General features: G+C 39.7%; 1 protein-coding gene across 2 annotated transcripts in view; it reads left to right on the forward strand.

Annotated features, from left to right (window-relative positions):
* ankrd11 (ankyrin repeat domain 11) overlaps positions 1 to 19,824 on the forward strand; it is a 107,567-nt gene that overhangs the window by 9,287 nt on the left and 78,456 nt on the right. For both annotated transcript variants that reach the window (XM_073463746.1, XM_073463747.1), the window contains exon 2: positions 19,168 to 19,247. The gene's annotated coding sequence lies outside the window, so the exon portion shown is untranslated. The remainder of the gene's footprint in view (positions 1 to 19,167; positions 19,248 to 19,824) is intronic.

A 19,824-nucleotide genomic window follows, 5' to 3' on the forward strand; every position in this document is an offset into this window, starting at 1 on the left:
TGCATCCCTCTCATATTTGCTCGTTCTTGCTTCTTATTTGTCATTTATGATAGTAAATAAAGAGTGTTTTGGTTGGACTGAAAAAGCAATTTAAAGATGTCACTTTGGATTCTGTGAAATTGTGATGGACATTGTTCTTTTGGCATTTCACGATTAAACTGTTGATTATAAAAGTAATCAGCAGATTAATTGATAATGAAAATAATTGTTAGTTGCAGTCCCACCTCATTAATTTCAATAAGACTACTGCATTGGCAGCAAAAAATGTGCAGAAAACTGTAATCTTGCTGAACTTTTACAACAACTCAATGAAACATTGTCTAGAAAAAATACGGTGTTGGCCGGTCAAATATGTTCATGCTCACATTCCAGGTTGAATACTGCAGATCTACGCAGATCTACTGTTTACTCTTGAGCATTTAGTTGGAGGATGAATGATTGTTTTTGTAAGGACTCACGGCATTATACACAGCTGTGCAGTAGTTTGGCCTCCATGATATATCGCCTCAGCATTGACACTATGTGCATTCACAATAGTCACATGGCAAGATGTGTCTGCAAGTGTAGTCAAACACGTTCTGCTACAGCTTTTTTTCTGCTTGACACAAAAGGAAAACTTGCGCGGTTCTGTTTGTCGCTAGTGAGTGCCATGCAGACTGTACATGCACAGCAAGCGTGTGCCGCCGGTGTTTTTGGTCAGTGACAAGGGTAAGCTTTACCCTTGCCATTAGATCACGTTGTGAAGTCTGTGTCACTTTAGCCAGCTTGTGGTAAAACATAAGCCTTGTCTCTTGTGTCTGTTTCAGGAGGAGGTGTCTGGCTATTGGGAGTGCCAGGATTTTGCTGGTGCTCCCAATGGCCAGTTGACAGTGCAGTTCATTTTGTGCCATTATGAATCTCCCAGAGAAACTGATATAAAGAATGAGTAGTGGTTGACTTCATGTTCCGGATGTGTGTTTGTGGAGCTGTTTTGTGAGGATCTGCAGTAAAACCTACAGCAAAATTTTCAGTTGTCATTACTTTTGAACTGGATTGGAAATGTGGAGAAAGAAAAACTGACTATTTGCCAAGTCGATTGAACACATAGTTCTGGTCTGGTCTATTAGTTGTTACAGTGCCGGTTTTTCCTGACGTATATTTCATTCCTACTTGCAATTGCTATGGTTTACTGAGATATTTAATTTTTCTATTTTATGATAGTATAATTCCTGTATTTTTTTATATAGCAATATATATCACAGCCCTAGTCATAATTTCTTTTTTCACTGGTACGTGTAGTAGAATGCCCACATTAACGCATTCCCTTGCATTTTATGAAAGCAGTGTTATTTTCTGTCTGTCTGCCTACTAACCCAAGCACCAAGCTAATGTTACCCTAGCCACCAGCTAGAAGTCTTCTCATTGGAAGACATCTCCCATTCAGGAAAACTTTAAATTTGCTGTTGGCCAGAGTGTAGGTGCACACACTAGAAGACTTCCAGTGAAAATATCCAGCATTAGATAACAACTGGGACAATCCAGACGAGGTCAGGAGCATGGGAGGACAGTCCTAAGGCACATGCAAACCTTTCTACAGTAATGGCACTTGGAGGGTCGATAATGATAAGCAATCCGGTTGTCTCCTTGGTCTACGGGTGGTCTATACTTATAAGTGTTTTATATATATATTGTTCATACACCTTATGAATATATGAGATTGCATTTTGTTTTGACATAGAAAGTGTTTCAGTGCTTGTATTTTCATATCTTCGTTTCATTTTTATGCTGGCATACATCAGCAAGGATATAAGAAATGTTTTGATTGTGGGTATGCTACCTGTCAACCACGTCTGATAATTTCTGGGCTGCTGCATTGAGACTTGCGATCAAATCTGTATTTCATGCTCACCAAGTCATCTGACAGCACAGTATTTTCAAAAAGCTTCATGTTCCCTATCTGCCTTTTTTTTGTATTCACTTTGGAGTGCCTTATTGAAAATCTCCATTTCCTGTTGTGAACAGTGTGGATGGAAGGCCACCACTTATAGATTAAATATATTTTTAGACATGTTCTGCATGGCCATTATTGCTGTTGAACCAGTGCCATGATCACCTTGTTTCCTTCTTACCTCCTCTAAGAAGTGTGATTGGTTTACATGTTCAAGTAGTCAAATTCTAAAATGTTGAGTTGTGTGTGCTGCAGTTGGCAATGGGACATTTAAATGTAAAAAAAATCAAAGCTAATTTAGTGAACTTGCAAGCTAGTAGGTAATATGGAGAAATGGCATAAAAGGCAAGATGGCAATAACATATTGCCAATTTTAGCTCACCTACTTTTCTTATCGTGTACATTAATGTAGCTTGTAAATCTACTGCACTATAAATACAGTTTGATTTTGCTTTTGCTTTTACTTTTACAGTAACGTGACGTCATGATGAGATAATCCCATTTGCCAAACAGATCAACTGACAGTGCAACTGAGTGCTACTTTTGAAGTTTTCCAGCTAACTGGCTAAAAAATCCCCATCCCATTCAGTACCACTAATATTGTCATGACAAAATTGTGCAAAAGTGCACAATCATCAGTTCCATTTGTTCATCGTCCAAAAATGACTTTACAACAGTTTTGATAAACAATTGATTATTTTTAACGACAGTGGCAAAAAAAAGTTTCAAGCTCATCAGTTGTCAATAATTGTTAATTTCTCTGGTGTAATTTGTTGTAACCTGAAAGTCTTTGAGTTTGGGACTGTAAAGGCCCTGACAGTTGGCTGTTGGGTACTGTTCGGTCCCTTGGTAAGGGCCTTGACCCCGGACTGCCCTTGTTGGCAGCTTTTTGGCCGATTCAGTATGTAGAACCAGTGGCGGCAAGAGAGAAATGACTCTGATTGGTTGTTCAACTAAGTAACATAGTAACGTAATAAGAAAGGGAAAGCCTGGCTGTAGTATCCTTGATTTGACTCATGTAGCGTGGTGTCTCCTTAATTTTTTTCTTCTGCCTCTTTGCCAGTGCCATTTGCAACTTTTTATCGGACATATTCGCGAATAGAAGCGGCTATATTAGCGAGTGAAGTAAAAAAAAATGCTGCTTAATCATAACAACAGTTTGTATGTTGGCAGAGAGCCATTTCCTTTCACCCAAGCGCAGAAAGTACAAGGTTATTGAACGTTGGCTGTAGTCTTGCGTGTGTTCAAGTGCAGCTTTTTGGCTGAGACACAGGAGACGTGAGGCAACCCAATGTTCAGCCTTTGACGCAGCTAGCTCTTTGATGTCAGTTTGGTGTTTCAGGGCCTTAAGACAAAAGTAGCAACTGGAAATTTTAATGGGCAGTTTTCATTTCGTATCAATTTTCTGAGATTTTCAATTGGTTGATTAGTCCTAAATAATTAGTTAACAGAATAAGCTATACTTAATAACAATCATAAGTTGCAGCCTTGAATAATTTTTAACTTAATAGCATTTGGGATATTCTTACTAAGTGACAGACAAGGTGAAAACAAAATGTCTTAACTCTTTTTTGGTGCAGGGACAGGAATTAGCCATTGTGTTTAACCAGAGTAGTCAGCAGGGAGTGGAAAATCACATCATCTTCAGTCAGCCTGCACAGGGACTTTCCCTCCTGAATATGTGGCAACACAGAGCAGTTCTTAAAGCTACAGGCCAACATGTGTCAGGCCCTCGTATCTAGACTTGCTTATCCACATTGTATTCCCATGTCACATTGTGAAGACACTTATGTGAGGTATTTGTTTTGCCCAGAAAGGAAGCAGTCTAAATGAGAAGTGGAAAAATAGAAGAACAGGAAATATAAAAGACATTTGAAGTTGGCCTGGAGCTAGCAATAATCTCTCCAACATTTCACTGTGTTTGCCTGCCAAGGCTTGGAATAGTCACAGATCTGTGATTGGGTGACTAGAGTTAACCAGACGCTGATCTTTTAAAGTTGTTTTGATACTAGAACCTTCCTTCCTATAAATATACTGCCTTGTTTTTGTGCCCATCTGTGTGGGTTTGTGAGGGTGTGTGTGTGTGGTTGCGTGTGTGCGTGTCACTCATACTCCCTGCAGTGGATCTTTTTATAGAAACAGCAGCCAGCAGTGTAATCTCTGGCGTGGATGTAGGACAGTCTTTTATTTTTCCTCATTACCTATGCAAAGCCAGTTCTCACCCACAATCACTGCATAGCCTCTTTTGAATGTACAGTTTTCTTAGAAAAGGGTTTGCTGTTTAAGGATCATACCAATGTTTTTTGGCTTTTTTTTTTTTCTTTTTTAGCACAAGTGCTACCCATTCTGTATAATTTACTGGTTGTCCTTTCCTTGAAGCATAGTTGTTATATTTATTTTGAATACATTTTTTAAATTTGAGGTCCCATTTCTTTATTTTCTTTACTGTACAGTGTGCAGTTAACTTGTAGAATCTGGAAAAATGCTTTAAGAAGTATTACATCCATGATCTATGGCATCTGAAAATCACACCTGTAAGACAATTGGCAAACAATGCTGTAATAAAAACAGTATCAAGAGTTGGATGACCTTCTGCATTAAAATGGCCTTTTTCATAGCCAGGATATTGAAGTCCCAACATTAAATGTTCTGCGCATTGAAACAAAACACAGGTCCTGTAAGTTTTAACTGGCACATATTCTGCCATAAGCATTTCATTTCACACCATATTTGTCAGAAGTTATGTTTTGGTTCATACCTCATTAAGTGCCCCAAGGTTTTGATCTGCCAAGTAGCGTCACCCAGTACTGCTGTTGAGCGCTTTAGAACGAATATTTCCTTTTTCAGAAGGTTTTCAGAATTGAAATCTATTTAAAGCTACGGCTGTTCTATTATGAATGTTTTTCCTATTTAATTATTAAGCAATACAAGGCTAAATTTGGAGTGGGTGGTTGATGGGGCATAGGGGTTTTGAGTCCATCACCATAAAAATGAGTGAGGTCAAGTGTCCCTTGGACTATTCCTTTGCCTGCTAGCTCTTCTTACTTTTCCTGCATGTTTATGTTGATGTATGCAGGTGTGTTCATTGCAATATACATGCTCTCCACATATCCGTTTTTGCACAAACACGCACGTGCTCTTTGTACGAACATGCAACATACCAGTGTCTGTTAAATTTCATCATATCACCCCCTGTGACTCTCGGACGGATTAGATTGTCTGCTGAACTCAGCCCTCTGGTGCACTGTTATGCTGCACCCTCACACACTTGGCTCGACTCTCCCCTTGTCCTCCTCTGTCTTTCCACCCACTAACACCTCTGCTCTCTCTCCTCCTCTGCTTCCACTTTCTATCTGCATTCTTGCATGCTCGTCTCCCCTCTCCCCTCACTCTCTGACAGTCTCCTCCCACATCCCCACCTCTATGCAGTAGCCCTGGTTCCTCAGGAAGCACTGCTTGCAGGAAGCTAAGGGCGTTGGACCTAACTGTTTGCCTTGTTTCCTCCTTTCGCAAAAATCATAGTAAATTAGGCGCACACGAGGACAGCCTTGGTAATTTTCCTCTTTTTCGTCTGCTGCGCTCTGCTGTGTTGTCCAACATTTAATTATGCATATTCATAGTCAGCAAGTAGTTTTGCTCTGCTGATAGACCTTAATGTGGCCAACATGAAGTCCAGTATGATACACGCGACCTTTTCTTTCTTTCAAATTAGAATCTGTATACCTGACTGACTGTATTTGTCTTGTTTTGTTCCTGAAACAAAATTATTTCCCATAGATTCAACTAGGAAGCAAATGGGTAGGAAGATATGTGTCAAGTGAGAGATGAAATCGAGAACCTGCAGAAACGCAACACACATGATTTCAGAACATGTGCACTCGCAAACCAGCTATATCTTGTAATAAGCTATCCTGTGTCTTAATACTACTACTGCTGTTCTGGTGTCATGTATAAATTACATTTCTTTAGCTTTTGACAATAGTCTGTGTTTATATTGCATTACATTGTCCAGACCGATTTCTATGTTTTTGCCCTAGTGTGCACATGGCTGCAGTCATTTTCATCTGTGAATCAAAGCCCTCTACATCAGATCCTTTGTGTGATCTTTCCAACAAAAATAACATACACAACACTCACGCTGCATGGGTGTGTTCATGGTATACAGCCTTCATTGGCAATCAGTGTTTATCGTAGTAGCTCAAGTATACTCTGGTGGCCTCGGGTGTCATATAGCATGTTTATTATAGCATTATTGTCTTCACATATACAGGCATAGCCACAGACTGCCATAGCAATTTTCCTACTCTGCACGCTTTGCAGTAGTTTCACACTGCTTTAATTCATGCACACCCCGCTCTGGCATTCCGACAGCTTTCCAATGAGGACCAAATGAGAAATCTCTGAGAGGAGCTGTTTGTGTGTGGCTCAAGCCTGTCAAACGGGGAGAAGAGGCATTCTGATGGTAAAGCCCAGCAGAATATGAGGAAGGTCTGAAATGGCTTCTCATCAAGGTGACAGTGGCATCATGCATGATGCGCATACACTCGCACATGCAGCAGGCTAGGTTAGTTGTGCCTAGCAGTTTCTGTTACTGAGATATTGGCTGATGAATGTGCCTGCATGTATTGGGGAAATTACACTATGCAACATCTAAACTGCGGATCCACACTGTCTGATACAGATCATGTTAGCTACCTATCGTAAAGGGACATGTATTTTGAAAAACAACTGCATTAATAGAATCTGAGAGAGCTGGCTTTGTAGCTGGATACATGATTTAGTATGTGTGGAGACGATGTGTGTCAGCTGGAGATATTTATTAAATGACTACTTTTTAACTCGCTGAGAATTGTGTGGGTGAACGGATGGCTGCAGGCATTCAGAACCAACACAGTCGACTTGTTCTGTGGTGTTAGAGCATGTGCGGGTGTTTATGTTGATAATGTACCATGTGCTGCTACTCCTCCATTTCCAATATTCACAGAGCACTGTCTTCCCCCGCAACCATGGCAACAGAAAATGACAAATGGCAGAACTGTGGAAATGCTCAGGTTGTTTGTGCGTGTGTGAGGCTGAATGACAGAGCGAGCTTTCTTGATAGAAAATCAAATCAGTGTCAGTGAATAGGCTGGCTGGCCCGCACTTAGTGTATAATGCCATTGTTAAAAACATTTAATATTGAATGATGCATGATGATTAAATAACACTTTTCTACTCAAATATGATATACCTTACTAGGCTAATTTTGGCTTTTTGTCCACTTTTGGCAGAGGCTGAAGTGCCACATTGCATTCTTTGGCTTAATTTGCAATTTCATGATTACATATTTAGGGTCGATTTGTCCTCACAACACTGCAGAGTAGGTATCGGCATCAGTGAGAATGCATGCCTGAAAATATATAGTCGAAAGCTATGGAAAGGGTTGCTTTAACAAATTTGTAGATATTACAATCCATCATTTAGGCCATTTGTACAGCAAATCAGAGTACTCTTCTAACCTGGTATATTATTATCCTTATCACCTGACAAGAGAAGTAATCAGTGCAGAGTAGCAGGGATGTGCCAATTGAGAGTCTGAAAAGAACTGCTTCTGTTCATGAGCATCAGCCGGTGTTTATGCTGTAAAATAGGACAGTGGCATATTCTGTTGCAGGGCAGCAAGTCCACCCACGCCAACCCACGCCTCGTCGACACTGAAGTGTAGGTTTGTATAGAAAATGATAGGAGAGGCTGTTCTGATGTGCATCGTACATGGAAGTGTGTTTTTGGACTTGACACATATTTAATGATAGCGACGCTGCAGGTTCAGTGTGTGACATGGGCATATGTGACATTAACACCACTAGTTAAGAACCACTGTTTGGTAGCTTTTATCATTTCAAGAGCTACAGTGTGAGTGCAGAAATGATTGGTGTGTTGTTTGAGCTGTTGGTTGACAAAATGTAAAAAAAAAACCTATAATTTGTGAAAGGAAACTTTCACTCATCTATTATGTAAGAAATAAGGATACATTTGCAGTTTCTGAACTGAGGTTTACTTGCTTGCTTCTCACATTTTCATAACATTGTTAACTGATGAATACCTTTGGGCTTTTGACTGCCTGGCAGACAGAATAAGCAGTTTGAAGGCATCACATTGGGCTCTGGTGACTTGTGATAGATTTGGAAGTGTCATTGTTTTTTACATTTTACAGAATAAATGATATAGACTAATGAAGTACAGACAAAAATAACTGGAATGGCACTCAGTCCATCGCATTCCTCCAACAAGGCCCAATAAGTCCCTCGAAATTCAGTTAAGCCTAATCCAGTATTAAATAAAACATATTTAAATCCACTAGATCTGGCTCTCTGTCCACATCATATAATACTCACTTACAGGTACGAGCAACCTTTTATTTAAGCTACTAATTCCAGTTCTGCACCAAAACTAAGTCTATGCTAGGCCAAGACCAATCCTAGTGTCTTGGAAATCTGTTCGGCAAAAACATAACCTCCTTGGTAGAGGTAAAAATATTTGGTAATTGTAATTATTGGAAGCTATAGATAGAGTGTTGATGTGACTTGGCACATCAGTGCAGGTTGTTTTTGCAGCAGTTCTGGCCTTTGCTGCTGTAACATGACTGCAAGAGCTACTTGTTTATGCACAATATGTGTAATCATACATAATAAGATTTGAAAAATCAGAAAAGGAGCTGTACATTCATAAAAACAGTGAGCTGAAGCATGATAGAAAAGTGTTGTCCCACAAATGAATAATTACTTTACCATAATCTGTGGTCCTAAAAGAGAAATCTGAAAGAAGACGACTCACTATATTTGCTGAACCAGACACATTATGTTTTTTATCAAAAGCAGAGAAACATTAATCTTATCAACTCATATTTTATTATTATGCAGATTTTTACATTACCACAATTATTTTTGCTGATCTAGGTTTTGCCCATTGTGTTTACATGTGTTTGTTTACAAAGAAATGTAGCATCTAAGCATTTACCGTTTTGGCTATGGGTTCTAATTTTATTTATCTTTTATTTATGTCCTATTTTTTTTTCACATTCCAACTCCAGTGTCTAAATATCAAGAATTAAAAGTTAATTGCTCTCTGAAAGGTTGTACTTTCATTATTATGCCATTGTATTGTCATTATATCAGTAGCATAAAATGATCCTAATAAGACAATAAAATAGTCTTGCAAATATTTCTAATCCTCCACAAAAGTAGTTGTCGTGACAGGCCTATTAAGCCTACTTTATTAGGTAATGATATCTATCATAAGTATAATACCATGATACTACGGGCGCTGATATGCATTCAGCACCATCTTTTGTGAGCGCAACACTGGAGGTTGATTGTGGAGCACCATTGTTTCATTTGTTAAGTCCTAATACAGTAACATATTAATTGAAGAGTGAAATAATAATCTTAAATAATCTTTAAATTGGACTTTATGAAAGCGTAACATACTTAAGGACTTAACACACAACAGCTCTTGCTGAACCGCAGATTTTTTCTCCCTGCCCACGCTGTAATTGGTCGTTATATGTGTGTATATGTGAGCACAACTCACATGCTTTTTGGTTTGTACCTTTATTTGTATTATGTGAATTCCGTGGCCATTTCACCTAGTCAGATAGGACTGTAGTTAACTGGCCAAAGAAATTTTGATTTAGTGTCGTTGATGACGCCTAGTATTCATTGTAATTAATTCATTTGATAAAGAAACTCTAAACAGCATCAGTATGAATGTTCTAACTACTCTGTTGTCAATGCTGCCCTTCATTTTCATTCCAGCTACATCATTGAAAACACTCACAGTGTTAAGTAACAGTAATGTTCAAATTCCATGGAAAATAGAGAAGCATTGGTCTTAGCTGCACAGCAGAGCTGAAGATACCTTCAGTTGCACAGGCTGTATATTAAGAACACATGCAAGCTTCAGGTTAAGGCCAGCATTTGAAAAGACATCTTTTGAATGTGAAGATTTTTTCCCAGTCCAGAGAGCTTGTTACCTTGACAACAGCAGAAGATTCGTAGCAAGTGGAGCTGAGCGAGTGAGCTGAGCAGTGCCGAACAAACAAGCGCTGTCGCTAACTGTGTCACGAGTGCTGCTGCTGCTGCTGCCGCCTTCTCATTGCAGCCCTCATCCCCTCCCTTCTCCTCTTCCTCCCCTCACTTCTCTGCCTTCATTTAATATCAGGCTTTTATTTAGCAGGTTTGTTGTTCAGCCTATATCCCCCCATCCCGGCCATCTGACAGACTCACCTTTTTTATCTTTGTTTTCTTTCTTGTTTTTCCTAACCACCTGCTCCCTGTTCACCCTCACTTCTCATCCTCTATGCTGCATTTGCTTTTTATTACCTCTCATTGCCGTCTTCTATGCTGATACTTTATCTCTGGCACTAGTGTGGACGTCCTTTTTGTAAACTGATTCGGATAGAGCTGCCAATGTGCTGTCTGTGTTGGTTGCTCATGCTTGAGATATGGAGGATCAGTGTGCTGTGGTCCCTCCCTGCAGAAGCCAGGCTTTATCAATAATGTAGATGTTTTTGAAGAGGAGAGGTGTGGTGTGCATCTCTTTTTCTCTCTCCTCCCCCCTGGCCGATCTCCCCCCTCCCCCCAGCTGTCTCCCCACACCCTCCAGTGTCAGATTTCCCTTCCAGTGTTTGAGCATAGAAGAGCAGATGACTGAATCTAATTAGTGAAGATATTACAATAAGCTCTGATACCTGATGCTTTGGCATACTGCAGGCCGAACCCAGGCTGGTATATTGAGCTGCTGTTGCTTCCTATTGTTTATTTTCTTTAGCGCTCAGACATTTATATAGGGGTGGGTACATCGTCAACATCACTGCACTAACCATCTCTGAGCTCTCTAGTGACAGCCAACCTCCCTAGATACTATAGACACGTCATCTTCTTATCAGTCTTGCACAATATTTTGTAATACATTATTTTACAGTAGAAATTAAACAGTCAAATGTGTTTGTCAGATTTAAAACATTTCATTATCTCTATTTGCTTAATTACAAGCACCATTCAGCTGTCTTGCTCTCTCACTGGGCCTGTCTCTTTCTCTTTTAGATAAATTGAAATGTTAATAATTAGAGTTTATATTAAATATTGTAATGAATCAAAACACTAGTACTATTGGGGCTTTTCCATACACATGTGCTTGCTTGGCTTGGTTTGACTCGGCACATCGGATTAACACAGCAGGGATTCGCATTTTCATTATAACAGGGCTAAGCATTTGAAGGTATGTCTTTAATGACATGCTTGTCTCAAATAGTGCTCAATGGAGCGGCTGTCAATACTCTTCCTTCCCGCATTATTATCGAAAAATAGCCACTCACAAAGCTCTGCTAATTTAGTGTTAAAGTTTTCACAATAAAGTCCTCTGTTTTTAGTTGTTTTAACTGCTTTTTCCATGAAGAAGCAAAATCTGAAAATGTTTGGTTTTCTCCAGCAGTAAATTAACACAAATCCTGAAACAGTTGAAAGTGAACATGATGAAACGGTAAACTAATACTGCTTTTCCACCAAAATTAGCGGGTCTACACAGGTTTTTTAAACGCTGATCAACCTGCTAAAGCACCTATTGATCCCATTCCCACTTCTAGCAGGCAAGGCAACCCGTCTGTGATTTTTATCTGAAGCGTTACATTGTACGTCACTGACGTCACGCTTCACGTCACGAATGCCGGAAACAGTCATAAAAGAAGAGAAAACAACAATGGAACTATTGTGAAAGTGTCTGTAAAACGGTTAATAAATTCTTTGAGCATCACAATCCCTGCAAAATGAGTTGTTTCACTGTCAGAATTTGACCCATCCGGGCCAATAACATTTGGAAAGTCTAGAAGTGCCGCCCGATTAAATTATTTTATCCCCTTTCAAGTTAACTGGGCGCTCAACTGGAAGTTAGTCGGCTCGGTTGACAATCCAGGTATTTTCATAGCCTGGAAGTCGAGCTTTTTTGGCTTCAAAACACCACTGAGCAGCTCTCATAGGAATGAACAGGGCTCCACCTCCAACACTGTGTCCAGTAATAAAATGTCCTTAATAGACCGCATCCCAAATTCCTTCTTAAAGCACAACGACACTGCAGCCTGCTGTTGGCATGGTTAAACTGGTTTTGGAAAAGCAAATCAGCATGGCATGTTTTGAATCATGCAACCAAAAGTGTTGGTGGAAAGGGCCCATATCTGGATAATTGTTACTTCAGTGTAGATTGACAGATAATGTCACTATGCAGCCTTATTTATGGACACATATTTTTGCAATTCTGTTTATAGATTTAGATATTATGGACACTGAAGGCATGTGATCCGCTTCATCTTTATTCAGCAAAATCCGAACTGCTTGTTAGTAATCCCTTGTCTTTGTACGGACCTAGTGGGCGTACAGATAAAAATCAGTCCTGTCTTGAAATTTGTAAGGGGCTACGAATTTTCGGGGGTGTTGTTACAGGTACTGGTGCAGCATTTTCTCTTTCTTCCTCTTTTTGTTCCATGTCTATCCCTGTAGGTTTACAGCCATGATATTGTTAATTTTGGCAAACTAATCATGATTAAAGTGCTTCTTCCACGCACTAGGCCTGTATTTTGTTTTGTTATCTAGATTACAACGTTTTTTTTCCCATTTTATTGAGCTGTGATGGTGAATGTTCTTACTGTGGGGGTCCAACTCCTGAATGAGTGTTGAGGAAACACTGTGGTGAGACAAACAACGATCCATGAAGTCCAGTTTGAATAGCTAGATCGATGAGTTTAATTGCTTATGAAATGCTTAAACACCGCACAGAAGGACAATCATCATTGTAGTAGTAGTAGTCATCAACTAATCCCTATAAGTTGTCATGTCATAAATGTTTAAAATACAACCAGTAAAGTTAACTAACGAAGGCGGGACCAACATGGGGGTAGGTGATATAGCAGAGTCCTTGATCGGCTCTGGGAGGTTGTTTACAATTGAGCCTTGGTCTGATTGGACTAGCATGCTTGTTTGAGATACTCGGTAGTCTTTCCTTCTCTAAATATCTTAAGTTGTTTTTATTAAAGATGGTGTAATGTGGAATTTTTCTTTTAAATATTATATGTTGAACAACAACTAAACTTACAGTATGTACACCTCCTTTTGATAGATGGCCGTCTCAACAGCTCTGAATAGACAAATTACTTATTACTGCACCATGCTAAAATCTCAAATGAATGATTTATCTTCAACAGTGCTTACTAGTTGTTTTGATAGTCCACTAGTCAATTATTCTCGTTGATAAGAATCGTTGATAATTATCCATCTACTGCACAGATGTTTATGATATAAGGAGCGCTCACAACAGCAGAAGTTCACATTACACATTAAGCAATCGAACAGAAGTGTATGCCTGCACATGTTTGGCCAACGCAGCTCCTGCTGAGCGAGGTCCTGTAGCTTTCCAACAAAAGTCAAGTCATGTTAATTTTTATGCTGGACAGCTCTGCATTTTTCTGCATTGTCACCCCCACTGTGTCGACAGAGGCACTGCGTTTTTTCACACAGTGCTAAAGTCGGTCTGAACCCAGCCATAGTCTCATTTCGATTGATATTGCCTAACTTGTTTTTACCACATTGTCAATGATTGCACAAAACTTAAAGCTAACAGAATAATACGAGCTCTGTCATCAGGCTGTGATGTGTAAAAGTGCTTTATTTCATCAAGCCCAGCAGCACTACATCTCAGTTTCGTCTTGCTTAGATTTTGTGCCAACATTTCTAATCCTGTGCTTACTGTGTCTTGTATATGAACTCTACACAATTCAGCTTGCCTGTGACTTTTGAATTTTGTTAGAGATGATCTACTGCGCTGCAAAGGCTGCAGTGTGAGTGTGCATTAATGTCCCTGCATGATGTGTACGAGGCAATGCTTTATGAAATCAGACAGAGGTCAGTGCTGGTGTTCCAGGTCACCTTTCAGCTGGCTCTGATCTGTTCTCTGATAGGACAGCCAGACAGGATTGACTGGAGAGGTTCTCTGTAGCCCCGGGGTGTGTTTGTGATATATGGTCCAGATTTCCCATATAGAATGAAGCGGTGATACCAGTTTGTGGAAATGGAAGCTGTTCCTGTAATCAGATGCCAGCTGACAGAGAAGCAGGACAAAAGATGGCTGTGTCCTGAAGCCAGCATTAGAGCCCCTTGTGTCCTCCTTAATCCTACAGTACAGAGGGGAGTCCTCTTTCATTTGCACACACACAAACGGCATGTGTCACCACTGGTCATGCTTAGGGAACCAGCGGTCTCCTTGTAATGTTGTTTTTGCAAACCTGGAAATGTTGTTAGCGGCCTGATGGCTTTGGTATGTATATTTCACCGATTAAATTTAACATCTCTCTTTCCCAATCTCCTCTGTGTTGCCTCAACTCATAAGCCTGATACCATAATATATGTTCGACTGTGGAGCATACAGTAGGCTATCGTCATACGCTACATCCATACAGCTACGTTTTCGTTTTAAAACTCTGTTTTAAATGATCAATGATTACAAAAACTTCATTGATAAAATTGATCCCACCAAGCATCGGTTCCTCCTGGCCTCACCCATCTAAACAACAGAGCTTCATGTTGGGGTGATAAGTCCGCTGGATATGGGAACTGTCAAATGTAGGCAGTAGTAGCAATATAAATTAAGAATTTAACCACACAACAGCTTGAATTTGTGTTCTTGCTTGAATAGACAAATGGGTCAGCAACGCCTGTTATTCATTACCTATGTTGAATTAAATGCTAGTCGTCGAGGCTGATGACTGCTGTTGTTTTTCTTTCAGAAAACGGGCATGATGAATCAGGACTGAGTTTTTTCAAACTAAAACGGGGCCAGCAGTGTTTTCAAAAGTCTACTTTTTTGTGGTTCTAAGACGCCGGCGTAGTGTGGATGCCAGGTGTAAACATAGCAAAAGTTATGCATTTTAAAACAAAAACATATTGGTGTGTATGTAGCCATAGTAGGTTAAAATAGTGGGACATTTGCAGTGCTGAGACAGCTGATTCAACGGTTAGCTAAACCAGTTAGCAATATTTCCTGCTTCACTGCAACCAAATGCAGTTACTGTAACATTTGCAATACCATTCTCTGAGCTCCAGTCAACACATTTATCCTTATTGCAATCATGTCCGTCTGCATCAACAAAGGCCTCTGATTTTTGTTGAAAGTCTCTGTTGAAACCAGTTCTCTCACATACAGCAGTGTTTTGAAGAGCCTGTAGGAAAGCTCCCTCGACTACACACATGTGCAAGCTCACCTGTTGCAACTGTCGTGTTCCTCACTAGTAATTCGCACCACCTCCAACGCTGTGATGAGCTTAGTGTTCTAAAACACACTGCTGATATTTCAGCTGTTAGATAACAGGGACATGTTATTCTGCTGTTAGATAACAGGGACATGTCCATTGAACATGCAGATGAATTAAATATGCAGACATGTTGTCATGGTGATGCAGAACTAAAAAATTTGCTGAAATTATGCATGCTAATGCTGAATGTTGAGCCTCAGCTGCACATAGTGTGGAGGCAGTGCTTTTGACATAAGGTTAGCAGCAATGGAGTCCAACTTAAGGCAGGGGTTTGACATGTTAATCAGCTCCACTGAATTAGTCTTTTGAGTTTATATAACATGGCTTATATAGATTATATTGGAAATATATGTGCCAGTTTGTTAACACTTGTGCACACTATTTTTTTCTATCTTTCTTGTGACTAATCTGATTGAGGATGTAGTTGATGTTTTGTGTAAAATTGTCCTGTCAACAGTTTTTTGTGTGTGTGCTACACATATGTGTCGTCCTCTCATTCTCTAATGGTGTAGCTTAGTCAAAGCTAATTAGCCAGGAAGCAACGGTTACTAAGGAGCCTGTCAATGCCACCCAGTGAGCAACCACTCCAACCCTGTAAACATGTTGGGTAGTTGGAAATTTCTTCCTCAGCACAGTTCTGTTTGGCACTTCCTACCATTAATGCTGATAGAAGCAACTGAAAGATGCTTGTCCAGAGGCAAATAAATGGTATAGTAATTTTTCCGTTAATGTATGTGCATGTAAAAGCATTTAGTCAGAACTAAGTTTTACTGTGATCTGTACCATTTGAATAAATACAATGATCACATTCTTAGGGAACTGTGTTGTCCAACCTCGTTGAAAGATGGTAGGGTGTATGACGGTTGTAACAGCAAGACTTGGAGGCAGAGTGGAAAGCCAGCCTTCATAGGGAGGGGCAGACAGGATATCGATTTAAATATTGGGATAAAAGCACACATTTCTTCATACCCAGTCTTGTTTAACCTCAGCACAGCTGGCCATTGGCCATGAGTCACTCTGTTATGTGCGTGTAGATGTCAAATTGATGGTTACAGCTTAACACATACATCCCAATCCTGACTAAGTGAAGACTCATGTTTTAACAAAGCTAAGTTTGACCTTGCGAAGAGCTGGTGCAACTGGCTACTGTTCTGTATCTCTATACCTAGGGTGTTAGTAATGTTATCCATGGCATCTCAGTTCTTGTGGGCAGCGGGAATGTCCTGTATGCTGTCTTGTTGTTCCCAGGGAGAGGAGTGTTTGAAGACACACTGTAAAGTTTTGTTAAGTAAAAGTGAAGTGTCAGTCTGGACCTATTGTAGTAGGAAAACTCAGAGGTAAATCACAGCTTTTCTTCATCCCCTAAAATAACAAAATATCAAAGTTTAAATGCAATTTTCAACCATTAGCAGCACTTAAGAGGCTTGGTACACCTGTGAAATTGTTTCTGAAATAGACAATAAGTGATCAGTTTTCTTACTCTAATTTGCCTCTGTTGTGAGGCAAGTTTTTCGTCACTCGAATCGAGGGTCTAAAGACATAGGATGTTGTTCACTGTACAGATTATAAAGCCCATTGAGGCAATGTGATTGTGATTTTGGGCTATACAAATACAATTGATTTGATTTTGGCTCCACTTATTTCACTTGGTGATCATTGTCAATGTAGAAATGTTCATTGTACAGTAATACATTTGTAAAAACGGTATATTGCATATCTCTCCGTATCTTATCTATAGAGACTAACCTTGGTCTACCAAAAGGTTCTGGATTTGCCTTTGTTGTTATGCTTGTTGATGTAGCTATGCTTTTTATAGTAGACAATTCTTGGTTAAATCTGGGTCTCTTGGCAGTTTTTGTAGGTGATCATCAAGGGGGATTATCTGTATGCTGTCTCCAAAACTCTGTTGGGAGGGTAGTGTTCTGCTTCCTGGCTGGATTATTACAATCCGTCAATCCTGTGCTTCCCGCTGGGAAAGCCCCACAGGTTCCACTCCAGTACAAACACAAATACGCATCTAACCATCATCCTCCTTACCACTTAGGCCAACCCAGTGAGGTCTGGCCTTAATCCTGTCCCGTGTACCCACCTGCCACCCTGCCTGTGCCATCAGGCTTTGTATTCTATCCTGTAAAACCCTCCAGACAGGTCTTATTGATATTATAACACTTAAAAATAATAACTAAGCACTTGTCTGGTAAAATCATTTCCCAGGCAAGTACTGTCTTTTTAAATGGTGTTGAACCTGACAGTGAGTTGCTACTGACTGTTGGATTTCTGTCCCCTTATGAGGCCTTTAAAAGAAGATTGATGGAACAAATGTGGGTTCAACTTGGGGAGGGGGGGTCCCATAATCACTGGAATGTCACCAGTCTAGCCCAACACTGGGCCTCTGTTAAATACCCCCCATGTCCTGCCTCCTAAATCCTGATAAATCCCTGTCCTCATAGTTGGGAGGGGACTGGGGGAAGGGCAACCGGCCACGGATGTTAGAAACATGAGCAGGACTGGGATGCTGGTTGGGCTTGGTTGTTTTTTGCTCCAGTTGGCTTTTATGATATGGACATATTCTCTAAGGGCAACCACGCTCAGTACACTCAGTGAGTTTGCTGTTATAGCCTCTCTTATTTGGGTACAACTAATGGCAAATGTTACATAATGTTAACCAACCTAGCTAAATATTGCTGTTTTTCAAATGTTACTGAGTTAGTTGAGTGACCCATAGGTTTGGGTTTTGGTATCAGTATTGGGTAATAAGTGTTATCGCTCATCCCTAGATTTAAGTCCTAATTGTGTCATTAAACTGCAACTTACATTAAAGCTAAGAAAGTGCAACTTGTTACTGAATCTGTTTAATGCATTCCTTGCCATGCTGTCATGTCTCAGTTTAATAGACTTGTGTGTTGAGTGGTGCAATGAATATTACAAGAGAAGTATGTCCAGTTAGCTGTTTTTCACAATTGCAAAAAAACAAAACAAAACAAAATACAACATACAACATATCAAGGGAATTTGAAATCGGATATCTATATGCAGAGTTCAGTGCGAAACCAATTGAATAAACATGTTAAATAGGGTGGTCACTATTGTTAACATGTTATTGGAACTGATGGAAGCATCATTTTTACAGTTAGATTACCTTCACAAATGGACCATATTATGTATTTTGCTGTCATACTTATATATTTGAACAGTTGTTCAGTATTAATTGGTAGAAAAAAGTAGTAGTAATTTCCAGACAACACAAAATACAGACTGTTTTTTGGGGTTGAATCAAATGTTGAGTCTTTTCAAGATTTCATAACCTTACTGTCTATAATGATAGAAAATTGTCTTAGGTTAGGGGCTCAGAAACAACATAAACACATACACTCTTGAAAGACTCAGAGTTCATTAAAACCAATGTTGCGTATAAGGAATGTATAGTGCTTTCATGCTCTTATCATAAAAAATACAATATTTCAGATTGTCTACATTCTTATATTCTTATAATCAGCAGGTAAACCTTAAGTCAAAAATCAGCCCATAGTTATTAGTAAACTGATAAACAGAACAGCAATGGAGGTCTGGGCTCGTTACATTCTGTTTAGGCCATGACAAAGTTCAGGTGATGCATCGTGATCATATAGGCGCATAGTGACCAAATGCAGAGCTGTGTTTTTATGGATAAAGATGAAGTTTGTGCCCATTGTCAGGTTGAGGTAATGAAAAGATGACCAGATGCCCTACTGCATGTCAGTACCCCTGTATCTGGTTCTTTCATTGAAAGAACTGTGGGAGAACTGATCCTGGGAAGAGAAACATGACCCTCTGCATCCACCCCAATACCCATCCGTCGTAACGAATGTGAAACAGCTTGTGCTGTTCGAGTAATTAATGCTTGGTCTTTTTTTATCTTGTTTTTCAGGATTCTGTGGACTCGGCGGCGGCAGGTGTTTCTCTAGTTGGATTTTAGCCCACTGACATTCTCCCACAGCCATGGAATCGGTATGTTGACAAATGACATCTTTTAAGAAATAATTGAAACACTTTTGTTAAAGCGCTTGCTTCTTAAAGAGAAGTTCTTTGGCTATTTTTTCTTTATCCGTTTGTGCTGGCAACATAATTCGTGGTATGCTGTACAATATGGTATGTGTGTGGGCATTCTTGTAAACACAGCAACTCAACAACACAGGACTGAATCGTCACATTTGCACCATCTATCTTTTTATTATCCTCCCTCTATTTATGTTTTCGGGCATACTTCATTTTATCATATAAGGAATTGTGGCTCCCCTTAAGAAGTCATAATGCTTTGTAAAATGGAGTTAACGTTGGTGTCGACCATGTGACACGTGAAGACCTGTATTTTTCCGAACATATTTGTAATTTATTTAGCTTAGTCATTGTTGCAGTGAATAGAACATCAGGCAGCTCAAGTACCTCTTGTTTGACCAAACAACCAGTGTGGTGTGTTTTTATTTTTTTGATTTATTTATTTTTAACCAGGTTAAAGAAAAACATTCTCTGCTTGAGTATATACTTGTATACATACAGCATGTGCTTACGTACTACAGGTATCAGG

Source organism: Pagrus major, chromosome 4, assembly GCF_040436345.1.
Source record: "Pagrus major chromosome 4, Pma_NU_1.0".
Lineage (NCBI taxonomy): Eukaryota > Metazoa > Chordata > Actinopteri > Spariformes > Sparidae > Pagrus > Pagrus major.